This window comes from Macaca nemestrina, chromosome 10 (assembly GCF_043159975.1).
Source record: "Macaca nemestrina isolate mMacNem1 chromosome 10, mMacNem.hap1, whole genome shotgun sequence".
NCBI classification, from domain to species: domain Eukaryota; kingdom Metazoa; phylum Chordata; class Mammalia; order Primates; family Cercopithecidae; genus Macaca; species Macaca nemestrina.
This window is the reverse complement of record NC_092134.1, coordinates 38,500,140-38,517,951: the sequence shown is the minus strand read 5'-3', so window position 1 is coordinate 38,517,951 and position 17,812 is coordinate 38,500,140. Positions and strand designations below refer to the sequence as shown.

General features: G+C 42.2%; 1 protein-coding gene across 8 annotated transcripts in view; it reads right to left on the bottom strand.

The window, feature by feature from the left end:
* LOC105483690 (transmembrane and coiled-coil domain family 3) overlaps positions 1-17,812 on the bottom strand; it is a 308,537-nt gene that overhangs the window by 53,984 nt on the left and 236,741 nt on the right. Inside the window, exon 1 of one of the 8 annotated variants that reach the window (XM_011744676.3) lies at positions 601-3,423. The exons of the other annotated variants lie outside the window; for them this stretch is intronic. The gene's annotated coding sequence lies outside the window, so the exon portion shown is untranslated. Of the gene's footprint in view, positions 1-600; positions 3,424-17,812 lie in introns of those variants that run through there. 8 annotated transcript variants of the gene reach the window in all.

Here is a 17,812-nt window from a genome sequence, read left to right as displayed (position 1 = left end):
AGAAATATACAATTTTACATTTCATAGAAAAGTAAACCCAGCCCCACACAGTTAACAAGCAGGTGAAGTGGTAACACAGGATGATTCAAAGTTTTCAGATCACGCCATTTCTTGGTCAAGTACTAGTAACTTCAGCAAAAGACCTCTAATTACCACACACTTTTGGTTATGGCAACAGCCTGCTCCTTACTGTTAGGAGAGAGTACTCCACACCCATGGCCTGCAACCAGGATCTCCAAACCCATCAAAGAGAAACGTGGATGGGAAACCAAACCCCCCAGCCTGGAAAGCATCCAGCAAGCTTTAATTCAGGGAGAGTTCAATCCAGATAACTGCCTCTAATTGGCCCTCCCACACGGTCTCACAACATAGAGCTGTAATCCGTTCCACAAAGAATGTGGTACATTTCTTTTCCCCCTTGAAAAGTCAGAATCCTCTCTTGTTAGGTACTTACCATCACTGTTTTGACTTTTGTAAATATACTGAGACATTAAAAAAGGAAGAATGAATGGGTAAAAGCAAAGAAGTAGATGGATTTTTTCTTTTTTTAAATAAGCACTGATCCCTATGACCTTAACGACAACCCAGTGAGATTCAAACCTGTAATGGAGACTGATGTCGACTCAGGAAACCTTTCTAGTCCAGAGCACATGTGATCCAAAAAACACATTCATCTGGTCGGACATTTTCCATACTCTGATTTTTATCTTTCTTGGCATGCTCAACTCTCCTTTAATAAAGTCACAACCCTTTGTTGCCATGGAACCCAATCAGACACGGAGCCTGTTACTATGACTTCCCTGAAGATATAAAAAAAGACGCAGTGACCAAAAGACCGGCTCTTTCTTTAAAAAAAAAAAAATTATAAGGCAAAGAGGCTCCAAAAAAACCTCAACACTTTTCTATCTACTGAAGTTTAATCTTTTATGCAGGCTCACTTGAACTCTTCAGCCAAAGCTAGCTCATGTTTTATAAAAATTTTTCAGCTGGAACTTTCCAAAGAAAATGATTTTACAAATAAATACCTGGGCAAAGGAGGTAAAAATATCCTTGGGATATCTTACTTTTTTCCTTCTTCTAGGCAAGCTTTCTGAAATTTGAGTAGCTATTTAGCAAACATGTGTCAATCAGCAGCTGCCAAATTGCAATATTCATTTCCATCAAAACTTAATGTTGCCAAGAGCTCATTATTTGTCTGAAAAGAAAAGATATTCTAAATAATACAATCAATCCTGTGTTCTGGACCTGGACTAAATCTGCAGGAAAAAAAAAAAAAAAAATCTGAGACTAAGCAGAGTGGACTGAGCAGAGCTACTTAAGGAAAGAGAATTAACATTTGTTGAGTGCCTACCATGAGCTGGGCACTTTTACGTCATCACGTGAGGACCCTGTAACTGAGGCAATGCCACCTCTGTTTTGCAGATGAGGGACCGAGGCTCAGAGAGCTTAAGTACTTAAGCAGCTTGTTCAAGCTACCAGGCTAGAGTGCTGCCTGGTTCCCAAAGCCAGAGCTATTCCTTCATTCAACCAGCACTTATTTCTGGTCTCACAAGTGTAGTACATATGTTATGCTTCTTATTCTTCAGGAGTGAATTCACAGCCTGTAAAGCTTGGCTGTAAAGAGAGCACGGTGTCCATCTTTACTGGCACAGGGGCCAGTTCTGGCTACACTCACGTACAACAACTACCACATCTATACAACAGCAGCTACCCCTTGGGGGAATCACGAATAAATGCCCTGGCTACTTGCCTAAGAAAACACATGTGGGCTAGGCACCCATTACACCCTTCCAGATGCTGGGCCACTGACCAGGGCCTTCCAACCCTGAACCTCATGGTGGGGAGGACTAGGAAGCTCTGGGTGGCCTTTTCATGTGCAGTATCATTGGCAAAGTAAAAGTCAAGCCACGCAAGCCACAGCTGTTTCTCCAACCTGGTTTTGGACAACCAGCTTCAAGAAATGACTAGTAAGAAGGAATGTGGCAAGGCACGAAAGTTATAATTCGTAAGTATATTATTAATTATACCAGACTCTCAGCTAAAGAAAATTTACCTATTTCATGAACAAAGATTACAACAACTGTTTTATTAAAAGAAATTTTTAAAATCACCCAAAACTGCAATACTATACCACTTCATACTCACTAGGATGGCTGTAATTAAAAGACAGATAATAACAAGTGCTGGTGAGGATGTGGCGATATCAGAACCCTCATACACTGGTAGTGAGAATATAAACTGGTGCAACCACTTTGAAAAACACTCTGGCAGTTCCTCCAAAGGTTAAATAGAATTGCCATATGACCTGGCAACATTCCTTCTAGGTATGTATGTACCCAAGAAAAATAAAAGCATATACCCCCACAAAAACTTATACAGAAGTGTTCATAGCAACATTATTCTTCATAGCCAAAAAGTGAAAACAACCCAAATGTCCACCAAATATAATATATCCACAGAATGAAATATTATTCAGCCATGGCCAGGCATGGTGGCTTATGCCTGTAATCCCAGCACTTTGGGAGGCCGAGGCAGGTGGATCACCTGAGCTCAGGAGTTTGAGACCACCCTGGGTAACATGGTGAAAACCTGTCTCCACCAAAATGCAAAAAAATGAGCCAGGCATGGTGGCACACGCTTGTAGTCCCAGCTACTCAGGAGGCTGAGGCACAAGAGTCCGGGAGGCAGAGGTTGCAGTGAGCCGAGATCACGCCACTGCACTCCAGCTTGGGCTACAGTGAGATTCTGTCTCAAAATTAAAATATATATATATATTTTTTTTTCAGCCATAAAAAGAAATAAAGTACTGATTCATGCTATAACATGAATGAAACTTTTAAGAGAGGGAGAAATGAAGCATAACCGCTAATAGGTATCTTTCTGAGTTGATGAAAATGTTCGAAAATTGGCCAGGTGTGGTGGCTCATGCCTGTAATCCCAGCACTTTGGGAGGCTGAGGCGGGTGGATCACTTGAGATCAGGAGTTCGAGACCAGCCTGGTCAACATGGTGAAACCTTGTCTCTACTAAAAATACAAAAAATTAGCCGAGTGTGGTGGCACGCCCCTGTAATCCCAGCTACTGGGGAGGCTGAGGCAGGAGAACTGCTTGAACCTGGGAGGCAGAGGTTGCAGTGAGCCGAGATGGTGCCACTGCACTCCAGCCTGGGAGACAGAATGAGACCCTGTCTCAAAAGAAAATGTTCGAAAATTGATTGTGGTGAGGATTGCATAATTTTGTGAATATACTAAAATATCATCAAATTGTACATGCTAAATGGTGAACTGCATGATATGTAAGTTATCTCAATAAGTCATTTTTTCTTAATTTTTTAAAAAAATTATACTTTAAGTTCTAGGGTATGTGTGCACAACGTGCAGGTTTGATACTTAGGTGTACATGTGCCATGTTGGTTTGCTGCACCCATCAACTCATCATTTACATTAGGTATTTCTCCCAATGCTATCCCTCCCCCAGTCCCCCACCTCCCGACAGGCCCCGGTGTGTGATGTTCCCCGCCCTGTGTCCAAGTGATCTCACTGTTCAATTCCCACCTATGAGTGAGAACAGGCAGTGTTTGGTTTTCTGTCCTCGTGATAGTTTGCTTAGAATGATGGTTTCCTCAATAAGTCATTTTTTTTTTAAAAAAAACCAACACAACAATGTTTTGGTGTTTTGGTGTCCTAATAAACAACAAACAGTCTAACTGACAAGACCACCTAACCTTTGACAAGTTACTTTGTCTCTCAGGGTCTTCATGCCTTGGTAAGTAAACAAGGCTCAAGCATGAACCAAATGCCGTCTTCCCTCTTGAGCAAAGGAATCTGTGACTTTATATCTGAGGGAAAAAACGATTTGGGTGAAAACCTCTCAGGTAAAGTACAAACAGGAAGTCTGACCTCCTCTGTCTGCCAGGCCAGGACCCATCCCCCTCCTCCAATCGAATCACTGTTAGCTCCCCAGTCTGGTTCCTCCCTCTCAGCCCAGCCTCTGTGCCCCAACCAACTTCTGAACACCTGCCATGTGTGCATGGAACAAAGCTAGACCGTTTTCATTACCTCTAATTCTCAAAACAATCCACAGGGGAGGCAGGCATCATTCCCCACTCTGCAGGTGCAGAAACAGCCTCGGAAAAGTTATGCAAGGTAACCACGATTGCATAACTGCAAAGTGGCAGAGAGAGGATTAGAACTCAGATCTGAAGTATGTGCTGCTTTCCTATTCCAACATCTGTGTTTTCCAAACTGAGTCCACAGACATATTCCTAAGGCTTCATAAGTTTGCTACAAATAATTTAAAATGTTGCATTTATTGAGATAGTAAAGAATATTAATATAACTGCATTCATGGGACCACAGAGATAATCATCTGGTAACAATACCATCCAGGGGCTTCAGGACCTCTTCTATTTCTATTCTTGCTGGGGCCAGGAATTAGTACTACTTCAGTGTTTTGGGTCAGTAAGGAAACACCTTTGTGGACTGTATTAGTTTCCTAGCGTTGTTGTAACAAAATAACACAAACTGCATGGCGTAAAACAATAGAAATTTATTGTCTCATAATTCTGGCGGCCAGAAGGCTGAGATCAAGGTGTTGGCAAAGCCAAGCTCCCTCTGAAGATGCTGGAGAAGTAACTGTTCCTGCCTCTCACAGCTTCTGGTAGCCTCAGGCACTCCTTGGCTTGTCAGGCCTGGCACCAATCATCCTGACAACCCTGTCTTCACCTCATCCTCCCTCTGTGCATGTCAGTCTCTGGTGTCTTTATAGAAAGGGGAAATTTGGACACAATCTTTTTGGATTAGGGTCCACCTCACTGACCTCATTTTCACTTGAGGTTAAATTTTACAGAGGTTTAGGCCAGGCATGATGGCTCACACCTATAATTCCAGCACTTTGGGAGGCTGAGGCAGGTGGATCACCTGAGGTCAGGAGTTTGAGAAGCCTGACCAACATAGAGAAACCCTGTCTCTACTAAAAATACAAAATTAGCCAGGCGTTGTGGCGCATGCCTGCAATCCTAGCTACTTGCAAGGTTGAGGCAGGAGAATCACTTGAACCCAGGAGGCAGAGTTTGCGGTGAGCTGAGATCACACCATTGCACTCCAGCCTGGATAACAAGAGCAAAACTCCATCTCAAAAAAAAAAAAAATTTTTTTACAGAGGTTTGATTACCTCTGTAAAGACTGTATTTCCAAATAAGGTAACGCTGTGAGGTACTGGAGGTTAGGACTTCAACATATCTTTTGGTGGGGGACACAGGTCAAATGATAACACTGACTTTAATAGTAAATAAATAACAGTTCATTCCTGTAATTCCAGCACTTTGGGAGGCCGAGGCAGGCAGATCACCTGAACCTGAAGTCAGGAGTTCTAGATCAGCCTGGCCAACACGGTGAAACCCTGTCTCCACTAAAAATACAAAAATTAGCCAGGCATGGTGGTGTGCGCCTATAGTCCAAACTACTCAGGAAACTGAGGCAGGAGAATTGCTTGAACCTGGGAGATGGAGGTTGCGGTGAGCAGAAATTGTGCCACTGCACTCCAGCCTGGGTGACAGAGCAAGACTCTGTCTCAAAAAAAAAAAAAAAAAGTAAATGATATGGCAGCTCCAGGAGAAGGGCAAGTAGTCTCACTGTGAATGAAGGTGTCATCACACACAATTTTTCTAACAGAAAAGTTATGCAAGGGCTCAGCCTTTCCATCACCCAGGAGGCAACAGAAGCATTCAAAATTCCACAGAAAACCTGCCCTGCAGCGGTCACTACCGTACTGACACGTGGGGAGCGATCTAGATCACCAGTAACTTCAGTTAACATTCATTTAAATTATTACCTTTGTATTTTGTATGCATTTGTTTCAGATTTTCATAATAAAACGTTGAGGTAAAAATTTCCTCAGAATGTTAATAAAATCTGCTGTATTAGTCTGTTCTCACACTGCTATAAAGATACTACCCGAGATTGGGTAATTTATAAAGGAAACAGGCTTACCTGACTCACAGTTCCACATGGCTGGGGAGGCCTCAGGAAACTTACAATCATGGCGGAAGGGGAAGCAGGTACGCCTTACAGGGAGGCAGGCAAGAGAGAATGCATGTGGAAGCGCAGGAAAAACTACTATTTATAAAACCATCAGATCTTGTGAGAATTCACTCACTATCATGAGAACGGCATGGGGGGGGAAATCGCCCCCATAATCCAATCACTTCCCTCCCTCGACACGTGGGGATTACAATTTGAGGTGAGATTTGAGATGAGAGCCAAACCATATCATCTGCTAACAAAATCTTTATTCTTAAAGAACACCTAAGTAAAAACACCAATTAGCATCTTCAAACAAACATTTTTCACAAGCCAAAAGTAGAGAGAAGATGAATTTTCAAATATAGAAACAAGAGTACATGTCTTCCCTGATTAGACTTATTTAAATAAATAATGTAGCCAAGGCCTTAACGAATCCTCTGATGTACTTAAACACTGAACTCTGGGGAAAAAAAGTCCTGCTTTCTGTTGAAATAGTAAACTCAAATATTATACCAATATCAATGCATGAAATTCTTAATGCATTATTTCTTTCCTTTCATGCTTCCTTCCACTTCTCTACCCATTTATTCTGCAATCTCTGCCCACCTCTGGGTAGAGAGGGACAAGTGAGTCACAAGTTACAAGGATGCCATGGCTTACAGCAGACTTGGGCACAGGTTGGGTAGAAGAGCACCCAAGCCAGATATGAACTGAGAAAGGGACTCAGGGACAACCTTGCATTTACATTATCTTACATAAGCCTTCCACATCCTTATAGGGAAACAATTACACTTAATTTTTTTTTTTAAACAGGGTCTTCTTGTTCTGTTGCCTAAGCTGGAATGCAGTGGCATGATCTTGGCTCACTGCAACCTCCACCTCCTGGGTTCAAGGGATTCTCCTGGCTCAGCCTCCGGAGTAGCTGGGACTAAAGGTGTGCACTACCCCACCCGGCTAATTTTTGTATTTTTAGTAGAGATGGGGTTTCACCACGTTGGCTAGGTTGGTCTCGAACTGCTGACCATAAGTGATCTGCCCTCCTCCCAAGGTGCTGGGATTACAGGTGTGAGCCACCACGCCCAGCCACACTTACGGAAACTGAAGCTCAAATGGGTTAAGCAAATTGGCTAACATGATTTCATAGAGTTTGTAAGAGCTGAGATTTTAAAACCAGGCCCGTTGCCCCCAAAGCCCTGGCACCATGCGGCTTCCTCACTTCACCATGCACAGCTGTCAGCACACTAGGGGAGGGCTTTACCACAGCCTGCATTTAGAAGGTCTGACCACTTCTCATCACCTCCACTGTCAACATTCTAGTCCAAGCCACTCTCATCACTCCCACAGCTCTCCCTGGGCCAGTCCATGCCCACCTACAATTTCTTTTCAATCCAACAGCCCAGAAGATCTGTGCAAGACCTCTACTGGCTCAGGAACTGGCCTCCCCATCACCTCTCAGACCCTATGTCCCAGGACTCAACTCCCTGCTCACACTGCCCCAGCCACACAGCCTCCTTGCTGTGCCTCAAACACAACAGGCACACTGCTGTATCAAGGAGTCCATGCATGCTGTTTTCCTGCCCTGGAATGTTCTTCCCTTAGATGGCTGCACAGCTTACTTCCCAGGTCTTTCCTCAATGTTTCCCCTGACAAGAGCTTTCTTTGAGTGTCCTGTTTAAAACTTCTTTCCTCTACCTCCACCTTGGGACTCCCCAGCCCTCTTGTCTATTTCTCAGCATTGCGCTTAGCCACATTTAACATACTATATATTTTATGTGTAGGTCTGGCTTGTCTGCCTTGCACTACCAGAACACATATTCCACAAGGGTAGGGATTTTTATTTTGTTCCCTGGGATGCCTAGCACATAGTAGGTGCTCAATACACATTTACTGAATGGATGTACTGAATTAGGCTAAAAGCCCAATCATTTTAAGTACAATTCACATCTGTACCACTCATGAATGGACTCTGGCCTGACGTGCTACATAACCTGCTCCTGACTTGGTGGAAGGGTGGGCAATGAAGAGACAATTATCCAACCTAAAGAGCTAAAAGGAGCTTGTCCTTAAATTCAGTGCCATGAAAGGTGCTTGAGTGACTCCTTTTCCATACCACATGTTGTGGAGACATAGGTACCACTAACCTCAATGCTACTCATCCTCAAGGTGTGGTCCTGGGTGAAGGGGACTCCTTGGGCTAGGACATTAGGGAAGGCAAAGAGCAGCCTACCTTTTTGTCTTCTCTGCCCAAAGTGCTCATCAATAAAAAAAACCTGCCTGGAGGTTTGGGGGCATCTCTGTTTTCCCTGTTGAAGCTCCACCTATCCACAAAAGGGCTCTTTTCTTACATTGACCTTCTTGAACTCCCCATCTACGAAACCTCACCAGAGCTACCAATGAAAGGCACATGGGTTCAATTCTCCAAGAGGTCTCAGGCAGCAAAGTGTGAACTCTGAACCTGCCTACACAATGACTGGCAGGAGTGAGCTATTCTAAGCATCTCAGTGTCTGCTGGATGGTGAGGAAACAAGCGCAACAAGGCTGCACGAGGTCAAACAGCAAAAACGGTGCAACAGCAAGATGGACCCTTTCCAAAGGGGAGCCTGTGCTGCAGAAGGTACAATGTCTGCCAGCTCTAAACTCATCCTCATGCTCAGTCCCTTGTGGGTTAGACTGGTGGTGGAGAAACGGGGATGACAAATAATGGGAAAGCCATAAGCACATGACTTTTGTAAAATTCTAGGACACTTAAAGGGTGCCATTCTGTTCTGAAATTCTACGAAGGGACTAAAATCACTGCAAGATTGCTTCCAAAAGGCAAATAAAACCTCACTGAGAGATGGTACTATAATTTCTTGAGTTTGCGTCATTCTGTTTTCTGTAGTTAGAAAAAAGGTGATGGATTTGGGTTACAAAGGCAGTGTTCCACTATAAAAACCTGCTGGTTGCCATGACAATTAACATCCCTGTTCCTCCCTCTTCTGCAGCATCCTTCTTCCATCTGAGTCAAATCAAAGAACCTAGCTATGACGCCCATGATTTAGTATTTCCTCGGCATAGGATATAAATATATACACACATATACAAAATACATATCAAAGGCTCATCAGAGGTGAACCAAAGCCTTGAAAATTGATGCCACCTGTCCTCTCCCAATAATGTCCTACAAACAACAAGAGACATCCCTGCAGGAGGGTCCAAGCAGGAAAGGAGGGTGGGCCAGGAAGGCTAAACAGTCAACACCCAGTCCTCCGGTCTAGAGTCTCTCAGGGTGGACTCTGGGGGAGTTCTTCCTGTGGAGGGCCCATGAGAAGCCAGGGCCCCGTGGAGAACAGTCCCTGCCACTCTGCAGTGTCATTATCTGTCTGCAGGTCTGTCCTCCCCAGCCTGAGCTCCTTGAGGGCAGTGCCCACATCTGACTGATCTCAGGGCCTCGCACAGTGCTGGGCACACTGTGAAGCACCAAGGGCGACGGAGGGCACTCTGGGGTAAAGCAGCCTCCCCTTACGTTTTCTACTGAGACCTCAAGATCGGGCCTAGCCTGCTTCTAATTAGCCCTGCTGGAGAAGAAAGCCAGGGGAGAATTCTACATCAAAGCTCTGAGGTATGAGCTTGGGACACCTATAGCACACTGCTGCCATGAGCTCCCATCCCTGGGGTCACAAGTCTTGACCACCAACCCTTCCCCAGACCTGGAGCAAAATTAAGAATAACTTAGAAAATAATAGCATGAATGTGACTGATCTTCTTCTCAGGACAAAGGCTGATCATTCGAATTTTGAATAGGGTTCAAATGGAGAACTTGCTATTTGAATATCACTATCACTCTGCTTAAATTTATTTTAAATAAAAGTTATATATGCCCATTTAACATTTAATTGCAAAACATGGCTTGTTTTACAAAAGATATGAAGATACAGGCCAGGTGTGGCGGCTCATGCCTGTAATCCCAACACTTTGGGAGGCTGTAGCAGGCGGATCACTTGAGGTCAGGAGTCCGAGACCAGCCTGGCCAACATGGCGAAACCCTGTCTCTACAAAAAATACAAAAATTAGCCGGGCGTGGTGGCAGGCACCTGTAGTCCCAGCTACTCGGGAGGCTGAGATATGAACCCAGGAGATGGAGGTTGCAGTGAGCCAAGATCCTGTCACTGCACTCCAGCCTGGGTGATAGAGCAAGACTCTGTCTCAAAAAAAAAAAAAAAAAAAAAAAAAAAAAAAAAAGATATGAAGATACAGAAAAGGCAGAGGAAGAAAATAAAATCCCCATCATCCCATGACCCGGAAGTAGCTCGGGCCTACATTTGGGTTTTTACGTGGTCATCCTTGCAGATGTCTGGGCGCTTCTGTCTACTGGTTAGGGGCACGGGCTCTGGAATGCAGAGCTACCTGGGTTCAGATTCTAGCCTTTCACTTAGTGGGATGATCCTGGACAAGTCGCTTAACCCCTGTTTGAGCCTCAGTTCTTCTTTCCTAACAGGAGGATAGCTGTGTCTCTTTCTTGGTGCTGCGTGAGAGCTGTTTTAACCCAGGTGAAGCCTTTGTCATAGTGCTGGCAATGGCACTCCTACCCATTTATGCTAGCTTCATTAATATTCTATTTGTATGTGGCACTTTTTAAACCAAAGTGGTATTTTCTGTGTATATCTTGTAAATGTTTTGTTGTTGTTCTTTTGTTTTGTTTTTGAGGCAGAGTCTTACTCTGTCGCCCAGGCTGGAGTGCAGTGGCACCATACTGGCTCACTGCAACCTCTGCCTCCCGGGTTCAAGCGATTCTTGTGCCTCGGCCTCCTGAGTTGCTGGGATTACAGGTGCCCGCTACCACACCCAGCTAATTTTTGTATTTTTAGTAGAGACAGGGTTTCGCCATATTGGCCAGGCTGGTCTCAAACTCCTGACCTCAAGAGATCTGCCCACCTCCCAAAGTGCTGGGATTACATGTGTGAGCCAGGGTGCCTGCCATAAATGTTTTCAATCAACATAAAAGCATCACCACTTGACATGTCAATAAATATATTTTTATGACATTGATCGTTTTACTTTTGAAACAAGAGCTCACTTTAGACCAGTTCTTCCTCATCTTTTTAAAGGGTTGTCTGCCACAAATGAGAATCATTCCAAAGAAGGCTATGGAACCTCTCCCTAGAAATATGCACGTATGCACAAACACATATCAAATCCACAAAGCCGAGGGGATATGGGCTGACTTGCGTACTCCTAAAAATTCATATTGAAATCCTAACCCCCACTACCTCACAATGTAACTATATTTCAAGATAGGGACTTTAAAGAGGTAATTAGGCTCAAATGAGATCATTAGGGTGGGCCCTGACGCCATTTGACTGACGACCTTATAAGAAGAGAAAATCTGGACACAGACACGTAGAGGGAAAATGATGTGAAGACAGGAGAAAGATGACCACCTACAAGCCCAGGAGGGGGCCTGGAACAGCTCTTTTCCTCCTGGTTCTCAGAAGAAACCAGCTCTGCCAACACCTTGATCTCAGACTTTCAGCCTCCAGAATTGCATGAAAATAAATGCATTGTTTAAGCCACCCAGTCTGGGATACTTTGTTAAAGCAGCCCGAGCAAATTATCACATTAGGTTAAGACAACACTGGTCCTAATCTCAAGTAGTATATATAGTAGCGTTTAATGTATAACCTTTTCTATTCTGAAGTAACAAAACAACATTTAAAAAGTAACAGGATTATAAACTAACCTACTTTCTAACTGTGGAAACTGACACTCCAAACTTTTCATAATGCTGTAGTAGTAACATGAAAAAACAGGTAAATTCAGAAAAACAGATGAGGTGTGGGATTTCAGCCTTCTTCATCTCTGTTCATAGATGCATTACTCTTAAAAGTATATTGACACTACTCACGAATAAAAAGGAATGAACTCCTGTTATATGCAACAACATGGAATTGCAAAAGCATTATGCTAAATGAAAGAAGCCACACTTAAAAAGGCTGCGTATCATATGATTCCATTTATACTGCATTATGAAAAAGCAAAACTGTAAGGACAGAAATGAGATCAGTAACTGTCAGGTGCTAGGCAGAGAGAGGGCTGCCTATAAAGAGGTGAAAGAACTTTCCGGGGTGATAGAAATATTTTACATCTTAATCAAACGTGGGTTATAAGACTGTATGTGTTCTTCATAATTCACAGGACTGTGCACTTAAAGCAGGAAATTTTACTGTATGTAAATTATCTCAATAAATATTGATACATTTGCTTTATTAGGCATTAACAAGAATAGAGATGTAAAATTATTGACTAGGTACAAAAACTGCCTGATAGCAAATTCAGAATAACTTTATATTTGCTTTCAGGCAAAATTAAAATACACAATCTATACACAAATACTATTCAACACCTACATAGACAATCTATCAGCATCATAAAAATTTTCTATTACAGATATTAAAATGTGGCCTTAAAAAAATCACTACTGTACGTACAGTAGTGATTACAGTACTGAGAAAGCTCTTTAAGAATGGATGCCAAAGTTGAAGAAATTCTTTTTCCTTTGCCCCAGCAATGTCACTTCCCGGCATCTCCCCTTAAGAAACTCTCCCACGAATACAGAGACTGTCCCAGAATCAACCTACCTGTTCACCATTAGAAGAATGGCTGTAAACACAGTCTGGTTTTATTCATATAGCAAAATAACATACAGCAGTAAAATATGAAAATGAAGTAGGATAAATCATAAAAGTACCACATTAGAAAACTGTAATTACAAGGCCAGGTGTCGTGGCTCACGCGTGTAATTCCAACACTTTGGGAAGCCAAGGCAGGCAGATCAGTTGAGGTCAGGAGTTCAAGACCAGCCTGGCCAACATGGTGAAATGCTGTCTCCACTAAAAATACAAAATTCGCTGGGCGTGGTGGTGCACACCTGTAGTCCCAGTTACTTGGGAGCCTGAGGCAGGAGAATCACTTGAACCTGAAAGGTGGAAGATGCAGTGAGCCGAGATTGCACCATTGCACTGCAAGCTGGGCGACAGAGCAAGACTCCGTCTCAGAAAGAAAAGAAAGAAAATAAAAGAAAAAAAAAAAAGAGAAGAAAAGAGAAAAGAAAAAAAATTGTGGCTGGGCACGGTGGCTCAAGCCTATAATCCCAGCACTTTGGGAGGCTGAGATGGGCGGATCACGAGGTCAGGAGATCAAGACCATCCTGGCTAACATGGTGAAACCCCGTCTCTACTAAAAAATACAAAAAACTAGCCGGGCGAGGTGGCAGGCGCCTGTAGTCCCAGCTACTCGGGAGGCTGAGGCAGGAGAATGGCGTGAACCCAGGAGGCGGAGCTTGCAGTGAGCTGAGATCCGGCCACTGCATTCCGGCCTGGGTGACAGAGCAAGACTCCGTCTCGGGAAAAAAAAAAAAAAAAAAATTGTAATTACAAGAGATGCCATGTATGTAGAATTGTAACCCAAGAATACATATATTTAATTAAATACATCTAATACAATAAACTGTTTATGGATTCATCCAGTGTGTGAAAACACGTGAAAGAATGATACACAGCTTCAGGTTATGGAGGCCTCTGAGGAAGTAGGAAGAGAGAAAGGCACCTAGATAGCTGTTTATGGGACCATTTATTTCTTAAAAACAAGTGACAGAAATTTGATGCAAACATGGCAAAATGTCAACATTCATTAAATCTAAGAGGTAGATATAATGGTATCATAGTTTCACATTTTTTTTCCATGTTTCAAGCACTTAATAATTCAATTTGTCTGCTTCCTATTTAATCACAGAGCCACTTGGTTAATGATGATGGTTTTCCCCAGGCACCAAACATTTGCCCCTCTTTGTGAAACAGTTGCTGTTTCTAATGGGCCATTTCATTACCTTATAATTTTGGAATCTGATGTCACTGCATTTACCTCTACATTAACTTCAACCTTAAATTAAATTCACAACCACAGCAATCATAAACTTAGGAAAATTAAAGTCCACTGAGAAGTTAATAAGCTTGCTGCCCTAGAAAAATATCCAGGCTCATTTTAGGCTGTCATGTAAATAAATTAAGAAGCAACTATTTTAAAGAATTATTTACCAACAATTCACTGAATTAGTTACCTACAAGTAACCGTGATTTCTGAAATATCCAAAGTATCAGGAAACATTAACATAATATTTGTATTCAGATTTGGTATTCTTTTTCAATAGTATATATGTTATTATTTTTTATTTTTATTTTTTTTGAGACAGAGTCTCAATCTGTTGCCCAGGCTGGAGTGCAAAGGTGTGATCTCAGCTCAATGCAACCTCTGCCTCCCGGGTTCAAATGATTCTCCCTACCTCAGCATCCCAGCACCTGGCTAGGATTACAGGTGCCCATCGTCACATCCAGCTAATTTTTTGTATTTTTAGTAGAGATGGGGTTTCACCATGTTGGCCAGGCTGTTCTCGAACTCCTGACCTCAGGCGATTCGCCCAGCTGGGCCTCCCAAAGTGCTGGGATTACAGGCATGAGCCACTGTGCCCAACCCAGTATATGTATTTTTCTTATTTATCTATCTGTTACCATTCTAATTACCCCAAACATGTAACAAATTATTTAAAAAATGAGGGTTGGGAAGGATCAACATTTAATTTAAAGAAGGCCCCAAGAATGCAAGACTATTTCATCCATTTCCTATTTGACAAAAAAAACAAAAATTTAAAAGCAGAAAAGTCTGTTGGAATGGTAGGCTCACTTTGCAAAACTGTCCTTAAACAGCAACAAGTCTCAAGACCTCTCATTTTAAGTCTTTCTTTAAAAATAAGAGCTTCATTTGAGCCCTGAGTGCTTCAAAAACTTTCTTGGTATTAGATCATTTTAAACGGCCAGAGCGCTAGTCAAACTTCTCAATAGTTGAATTTAATATGCTCCCACCTACCCAAACAATAAAGCATTTCTAGGCGGTAGAAACAGATGTTGATTTTGCATAAGTGAGTGTCCCTACTGCTCCCCAGGTAGGGCATAAATGAGCCACCTGAATGAAAGAGACTCACTTTTAGTGCCCACATGCCTAACAGATACCAATTCCGTGAATGCCTCTAAATTACCCGGCACACGAGGTAAGCTTTGGCTGGCTTTATGCAACAAATAGTACTTGATAATTTGCTTAAGTCAGGAGGCTTTTACAAGCATGGTGCCTTTCCCAAATGAAAGCACATGTAATCAGCATATTCATTCCATCCTTAATATGCTCTTGAATCAGGTTATAAAATGTTAAGTGTTCGTTTCTAGGCACAGCCCATTTTTAAACTCCTTCTGTGTCAGATGCAGAGATATGAGGCAGGTGGACTGTTCAATAATTAACACAAGTGCATCTAGTGATATTTAGGAAGGCACAGGGGTAACATACAAGTAAGAATTAAGCCAAATAAGGAAACAGATTGTTACCTATAAATCTGAAATCCTGTTACATTCACTATCCTAACATGAGTGACAAACCAACTTAAATTTCCCAGTACAAACCCCAGCACAAGGATGTTAAATGTGTTTATTAAACAGGAGGAATGTGCAGGCTTGAAAGCAGTCTGGGGCTAACAAAGCAGAAGCAGTAGTCCTGTGCCCTGAAGAACACAAAGTTAGGCTGGGCTCCTGCTCTTCCATCTCCCAAGCTGGGATGGTGTGTCACAAATTACTTAAGGTGGCAACAGTGGCTTAGGAAGCAACAATACATATTCTTTGTACTATAACAGCTTTTGCAAACCGTAGAAGGGCAGGATTTTACAACATTAAGTCAAACTTGATGAGAGGTAACACTTAGTTCAAAAGAGAATTAAAAGCAAAATTATAAAACACACACAAAACTTTGCTCTCTTTTCCTCTTTTGGTCTTTCCTTACTGTAAATAATACTGGAGCTATGCCTGTTTTTGTGTATGTATGTGGGTTTTTTGTTTGTTTGTTTGTTTGTTTGTTTTGAGACGGAGTCTGGCTCTGTTGCCCAGGCTGGAGTGCAGTGGCACGATCTTGGCTCCCTGCAACCTCTGCCTCCCAGGTTCGAACGATTCTCCTGTCTTAGCCTTCTGAGTAGCTGGGATTACAGGTGCCCGCCACCACGCCCAGCTAATTTTTTTTGTATTTTTAGTAGAGATGGGGTTTCACCATGTTGGTCAGGCTGGTCTCGAACTCCTGACCTCAAGTGATCCAACTGCCTCGGCCTCCCAAAATGCTGGGATTACAGGCGTAAGCCACTGAGCCTGGCCTCAAAATGTTCATTTCAAATCCCTGGGGGAGAGGCTGGGAAGGGAACAGGAAGAGGACTATCAATCCAGAATAAGTGAGGCAGAATTACAACCTTCTGAGTTCAACAGATTTAAAACCCATGGAAAAAGTAGACATTTATAAAAACAAAACTTGACACATATGAACAGTGGTATATTTTTAAAGACAGGTAACAATGCAAAAAACTGCCCTGGAATAACTGTATAGACATCTGAAAAGGAACTGAATAATTCTAACTCATTCAAAGATTCAAATATACAAAAATAAAAATCACAAAATATATTAGGAGAACATGGGCATGTGGGCTTTTAAAAAATCTCAAAGTACAAAGGCCATTCTAAGAATTATACAAAAGTATAAACCAGAAAATTTGTAGATTTCTTCATGGCAAAATATGGTTAGTATTTATTCAGTGCTTGCTATCCACTAGCTCTATGCTCAGCACACACAACACATATAATTCAGTGCGACAGGCAGAATTCTAAGATGACTCCCAACATGGTACCCTTCCACAAGCGAGACTTTTGAACATGATGGAATTTCACTCCTATGGGTATATTATGCTATAGGGAAAAATAATGGACTTTTGCAGACATAATTAAGGCCCCTAATCAGTTGACTTCAATTAATCAAAAGGGAGAGTGCCTAGGTGGGCCTAAACTAATCAGGTGAACTCCTTAAAAGAGGATCTAGAAGTAAAAGACAAAATGCAACAAAGATGCTATCCCATCGCCCTTGAAGAAACAAACTTCATGCTATGGAACATGCCATGTGGCAGAAAACAGTGAAGAGCCTCTGGGGGCTGAGGGTCTCAGGTCTAGAGTTGCAAGAAACCTAATCCTGTAAATATCCAGTGAGCTTGGGAAAGGATCCCAAGCTTAAGAAGAGACTGCAGTGCTGGTTGACACCTTGATTTCAGGCTGATGACACTCTTGGCAGAGGATGCAGTTAAGCTGCACCTGGACTCTAGGCCTATGGAAACTCTGAGATAATTAAATGGGTGTTGTTTTTTGAAGTTGCTCAGTTTATGGTACTTTGTTACACAACAGTAAAAAAAAAAAAAAAAAAATAGAGTCAGGAATGACAAGCTGGGAAAAATGTACTTACAAAGCAATTAATTTAATTAGTAGAAAAGCAATACAAATCTATGTAAAAGACCAACAGCCCATAGATGAATGGCAAAAACATACATATAAACAGCTCATAAACGCAAATGTCTTTTTAGTCTATGAAAATATGATATATCGTACTATAGTTAGATAAGATGCAATCATTGGGAGAAGCTGGGTGAGGGGTACACGGGACATCTCTGTACTATTTTCTGCGAATTTCTGTAGGTCTGTAATTATTTCAAAATAAAAATTTTAAAAATATGACCAATCTCATCCATACCAGGGAAGATATACATTGAAATGGGCTAGGAGTTGTCACCTATCAGATTGGCAAGGATCAAAACAGTCGAAAACACGCTGTGTCTGAAGCTATGTGGGTAAAGGCATGTTCACATATTAATGACAGTTATACAAACCTTACCAGTTTTGTTCAGTGCTGCAT